Raw genomic sequence first — 6,088 nt, 5'->3', positions numbered from 1 at the left:
TGGAAGTGCAGTTGGAGGAGGTCGCGGAACACTCTCGGCTCGGCGCGTATCGTCCTCGGCCGGCAAATGTACTTATGATTGTGGGAATTTACCGAGAGCACAGCTTACTGTTAGTCCCTTCCAAGCGAGCAGAATTAAGTGCAGAGCGCAAACACTGCTGGAGCAGAGGGCATCCTCTCTTTTTTGTTCTTGCTTTTTAAGAGGACAGGAGTTACTGTGAAAAAAAGGAAAATAAAGAAAATGAAATAACGTGTGTGAAACAGCGCGTCTGACGGATAGTGGGATTACAATCACAGCAGTTTAATGAAGAGGAAAAAATCTGCATCCTAGGACAAGTAAGTGATCCTTGGAGAGCATCACTGCATACGTGCGTGTTGTCGCCCTAAATTTATGTGCATGCACATACCGTGAACTGTGTTCTGCTAAGTTTTGGTTTTGCAAACATGACAAAAATAGAAACAAACATAAGTTGGAAGGATAGAGCTTAAAAGCTCTCTTTCCTCTGGCGAGATGCCGTTGTCTAAATTTGTGCAAAGGGCACAGACGCCAAATGTGTGCGTGCTGATAGTAGGCACACGTGCACGATGCTGATGATTGCGTTTCTAGATGAGCCTCAAATGGGTTGGATGGTCCTACTGGGATTTGTACCGCTGGGGCTCATTTCCCTCATCTTTAGACAAAGTCCATATGGTGCCGCTCTGCTCAGTCACACAGAGAGAAACAGCATCAGGACCGTCCGCCTGGAGAAAAGCCTCTTTCGAACTTGTTAAAGGCGATGATATCCATCTCCAGGCGGAGGAAGGGGGGAAAGAGCATTGACCTATTATTTAAAATAGTTGCTTTTTTATTTTTCTGTGCTGCTGAGTTGTGCCTCCATGCCCTCTTAAATTATAACATTTCGATGATTTTTACCCTTTTCTCTAAAATTTTGCATACTCATGATAGTTGTGCCACACGGGGGATAGTTATTAGAGAAATGATCTTTAATAACGCGACTCCATCCTCTCTCTTTTAATCTTGTTTTCTTCTTTTTTTCATGCAAATCCAAATATTTGCCCATCGGTGGTCTGCACACAAGTATTCCCTTTCTTCCCACTCGGACAGAACAGTGAACAGAAAATGCAGCCGGCTCTGCATCTTCAAAGTATCCTACCATTCAGCAGGGATTGGAATCGTTCTCCCCTCTATTCATGTTTATTTATGGCTGCTTTTCGCATAACTTTGAGAATAACAAGCAGAAGGCAAATGAGAGGTGAGACGTGTCTTTGAAAGGCATGCAGCGAATTGTTCTATAACACATAGCAGGATAGCAGTGCAAAGATGAGCTTGTGCTGTAGCACCGTTTGCTTTCAAAAACCCTTTTGATTGAACCAGAGTGGCAATTACATTCTACAGCCAGTTCCTTTACCTCTGGAAAGGCTGTGAAACGAGTTGAATAGTATAAGAAAAAATGTAAAGAGCCTACTTGAGTGTCTCCTGCTCCTCTTCCTTGACCTCCAGTCAGGTTTTTTTTTCTTTGCTTTTTTTTTTTAAGGGGGGGGGGGGGGGGGTTGCTGCTGTATCTAGGATGAGGGTCTGGGGATGTGCCTGGCTGAGAAATGGATCGCCGCTCCCCTTTCTTCTAAGTGCACTTACTCTCTTACACCCCCCCCCCCCCCAACCGTGTGTTAGGCAGCAGCTGAGGCATGCAGCCGTGTTTAACATTGGAGGGGATGTGTGTGTGTGTGTGTGTGTGTGTGTGTGTGTGTGGGGGGGGGGATAGTGATTTTTCACTTGGAAATACACAGCTGTAAAATATCCTGTCCAGATGTGTATTTTAACAAATATGTAAACACGTAAAGGACAGAAAAAGTCAGGGGAGGTCATACCTGAATGTGAATTTTTTTGTTGTTTTTTGTGTGTGAAAAAGTCAACACTGAATGTGAAGTGCTTTCATGCCTCTGCTTTTCACTTAAGTGATCTTTCGTGAGTAGAACTCCTGCTGCCTCCAGCTTTGCTCTTTGCTGTCCTCCAGCATTCAACCCTGACCTTAGCCACAGTTCTAACCGCTGCGTTTTATTCACACGCTCGCAGTGTGACATGTCAATCACATGTGTGAAGCTGCTGCTTTTTCTTTCTATCCTGCAAGGAAACATCTGAGCGTGTGTGTATGGAGGAGCGGGAGGGGTGTGTGTGTGGGGGGGGCTTCTTTCATGAATGCTAATGTAGCTTTTGAGGCTTGGGTTTGGGGGGGGGGGGGCAATTACACAAAATGCCTTTTTATTTGAAACCTTTAATGCATAATTTGCTATGGGAAGCACTGCTCACTCACCCAAGAGCCTAATGCTGAGTTATGGCGCAATCAATACCAAACAATTACCCCTTCTTTGCTTCTGTTTTCTTTCATTTTTCTTCCAAGTATTTCACTGCAGGCTGCAAAGTTGTGAAATGCAGATATTGTGCTTTGCTTTTATTTCTACATCATCTCGTTTTTCTTTGTTTTGAGGAACTATAATTTCTAAAAGAAAACCACCCTCAGCCTACTCGGGTCCTCAGTCAGTCAGAGTAAATTCAGAGTCGATTGTGAATTCTTCATTCACTGGCAAAAAGAGGCGAGCAGCTGTGGATTTAGATTGAGTCTGCCCCCGGTGGCACATCCTTGTTTCCCGGGTTCTTCTGCTGAGTGGATTTAATGGAGATGGCAGCAGATAGCCCTGAAGACAAGAACTACAATGAATAGATCATATAATGTAGTGAATCTATCCCCACTGCGCTGCTGGTGTTTTGCATGTTCTGATATAGCTCTGCTGTGCGTTTCCTGTGTATCGCATGTGATCTAAATGCAGACCTTGAGCTGTGATAGAAACTCTCCTTTCTTCCCTCCCTTATTAGATTCTTTTGCAATTATGCTGCCCTCAGGGGGGGAAATGGATGCCTTTAACCACCTCTCCTATCAATTATGCGCCAAACAACAGCCCCACTAACCAAGAAGTCATCTCATTTACTCTGGAATGCGTTTAGCCAATGACTTCCATTAGGTTTAGCTTCTGTGGAGGTGAAAGTGTGATGCCTCATTACATTTGGCAGAGCAATCGTTTGGCCATCATTTCGGCTGAGAAAGCTGAAGAAAGAAAATGCCACCTCGCCGCCACAAAAGCAAAGAAGTCATTTTTACTTTGCTTGGCATCCTCGCTATTGTGTTCTTTCTCTCCTAGATTTACTAAAGCTTTAGATGCTATTCAGCTCTGCAAGGAATGACACAGGTGCCGCTTTCTGAAGGTCAAAAGAGTTAAAAAATCGCCTTTATATAAGAAAACCGTTGGATGGTATTATGCAATTTTAATCTAGTAGGACTCAAAGGATTGGAGCATCGGGAGACACTTAAGCTTTGCACTGAGAGCCACTGAAAAACTGGGTATTGTGGAAACACATGCTTCTGTTTGCTGTTTTACATTTTTTTTAAAAGTTTTTGTGAATCAAATTCACAAAATACTCCAGGATGAGAATGTTATTGCAGGTTTATAAAGGTTTCAGAATGAAGCCGCTCAAGGACAGCTATCCTGTACTTGAGCAGACACTCTGCCATGTGCTGATCACAAACCAGAACATCTTTACTGGGAGATTTTTCTCTCAGGATGTTGAAGTTTGCTGGGATGATGAGCTTGAATCCTCAACTGGCTGCTAATACTACATTCGAACTGAAAAATGCAGCACACACTTTCTTTTCTTTTCTTTTTTTTTTTTGCTCCAGTAGAATCTCGAAGCGTATAATCCAATGTGATGGGGTTTTAGAGTGGCAAAACGCCCCCTTAAATTTTGAAAGACACCAAGGAAATCCACTCTGGATCTGGCTGCGCTTGCAATTACAGCAAACCGCGAACAATTACTGGCACCGGCACAGTCGAGCTAAGCCAGCTCTGGACATAAAGTTGTGATCAGGCAAATGGCATTATTTTGTCCTGTCTGTAAATTTGACTGTGCAGCACACTCCTCTATAAGATTATGTTGCCATGCCTTTCACATCAAACCCCAGCCACAAGCCTGTAGCTGATAGATCAAGTGAGCGGTTAGTATTTAGGTCTGTTTCAAAAAATTTCCAAAGATAGCCTACACTGTAAAAACGATAACTAGCAATTGTTGATTTCACTAAAGTTTTTAAATTAAACTGACTTAGAAATAAAACTTTCTATTTACAACCTAAAAAAGCTTGTCTACCCAACAAATTTCTTTCATTGTTGTCCTAACTAAGATTTTCTAGACAGCATAACAAAGATTATCAACTTTTGAGCAGAGTTTCTGAGTCAAGTTGGGAACCAGTGGGAAACCCCGTAGATGACTGGCACATGTGGTCTGAACAAGTTTGAACTAAACCAAACGGACTTTCAACTGAGCCTGAGCAGACCTGAGCTGTGTGATAGTTGTTTACCATGTGTTCTAGACCAAAAACCTCCTAAGAAAATTTGAACCATCGTGGCTGGATTTGGATGCAAATTGCAATTTTTCGACCATTGAGGATTTTCACTTCTGCAGTTGGAGTGTATAATTCTTTTGGACAGGTGCTGGAGCTGCCGACCATTTACCCTAGCAGGTAAGCTAACTACATGTGTTATTAAGATTTTCTACAAGCGCCTAGGCTGCATCCTCCTGAGGACCCGGGAGAATGGAACTAGTAAAACACTGAAAAAGGCCAACAATAGCATTTTTAAGTTATCTAAGTGACTTAATTGCCACCCCCCCCCCCCCCCCCCCCCCGGCTAGCTATCGAGCTGGTGGGTAACAGACGTCTCCGAAAGCGTCGGCGCACTCTTGCAAGTATATGTTGTCTTAATAAACTGAACAGATATTAGCAATTTACACAGCTACATTAACGCCTGAAAATATCTTAAAAGTTTATTTTGTGACCCAGAAAGAGTAATATTAAAACTAATTCCACAGGTAGAATTTGCACATGCGCAATAAGGATCGGGGAGTCCGATCCGTAACTTTTTTTTCTCTCGTTTTTTTTCTACATTATATTGAAATGTTTCAATATTGCAAACATTTTAAGAGATGCTTATTATAAGGAGGACGTATTTCTCGGACAAATTTAGAGGAGTCCACTATGAATTTGGGCAGCCTTCGTCGCGCCGCTGTGTCGTAATCGGGCTACAAGCAGCCTCTGAAGGCTTTAGCTCAGAGTAGTGGCCAGCGCAAAAAGTAATGTTTAATGTTAAACACTCTGATATTTAGACAGACATCACTAAATGACGGTATCTCACACTGGCTTTTTACAGCACTTCTGCCATGGTAAAACTTATTAGCTTATTACCCGTTTTGTAACCAGTTTCAATGTTATCTTTGCATGAAAACGTTATGTTAACCTTGACAACAAACTGGGCCAAGCACGCGTTGTCATGGAGACGCTTTCATGGGTCGGTGTAGGATATGTGCGCCAATTATATGACAGTGATATAAGTAACTTGCATATTGTCTAATATTGTTTTTTCACTTTTTCAATAGTCACCGTTTATCCGGTGCAGCACTGTTACTTTAAAGTAATGTTTAAAGCTGACTTGACAGTTTGTCAGCTGGTGTAAGATTGCCTAATGTACTGTAAGTTAATGTCACACGCAAATTAAAGTTGTACTTCATGCTCTGTATTATAAGATTGCTACATTTTCAGAGCTTTTTACATAATGGGGAAGGAGACAATATTTAAGGAATGATTGTGTGTTGTTGATGTATATTGTGTTACAGATAGTATTATTTTTTTCTATAGTTATTGCATTTTTTTTATCATAGTAACAAAAAAATGTTTGAATTCAAGCTTGCATTTATGTTACATGTCATGTATGTTATCAATCATATACTTGATATAGTAGACAAGTGGTCATATGTAAGTTAATATGATTCCTTACATATTTTTTTCATGATGTCTCTGGTTTTGGCTTGTTGATGTATTCAGCTCCTGCATCTATGGATTCCTTCTGTGTGTTAGATATGGATGTTTTATCCCATTGCAAAAGTGCTTTTGGCAAAATTGACTATGTCTCTTGTGTTTCAGGGGTGGATTTCATGCAGTGCCGATTTTGCAAATTCACAAGCTCCAGTCAAGAGACTCTTTTGAAAC

General features: G+C 41.6%; 1 protein-coding gene across 1 annotated transcript in view; it reads left to right on the top strand.

The window, feature by feature from the left end:
- Window positions 1-272: 272 nt before the first annotated feature.
- Window positions 273-6,088, top strand: part of LOC113022950 (contactin-3-like) — a 67,341-nt gene continuing 61,525 nt past the window's right edge. Inside the window, exon 1 of the mRNA XM_026168919.1 lies at window positions 273-335. The gene's annotated coding sequence lies outside the window, so the exon portion shown is untranslated. The remainder of the gene's footprint in view (window positions 336-6,088) is intronic.

This window comes from Astatotilapia calliptera, chromosome 5 (genome assembly GCF_900246225.1).
Source record: "Astatotilapia calliptera chromosome 5, fAstCal1.2, whole genome shotgun sequence".
NCBI lineage: Eukaryota > Metazoa > Chordata > Actinopteri > Cichliformes > Cichlidae > Astatotilapia > Astatotilapia calliptera.
Note: the sequence above shows the minus strand (reverse complement) of the source record. Positions and strands in the feature narration are given on the sequence as shown.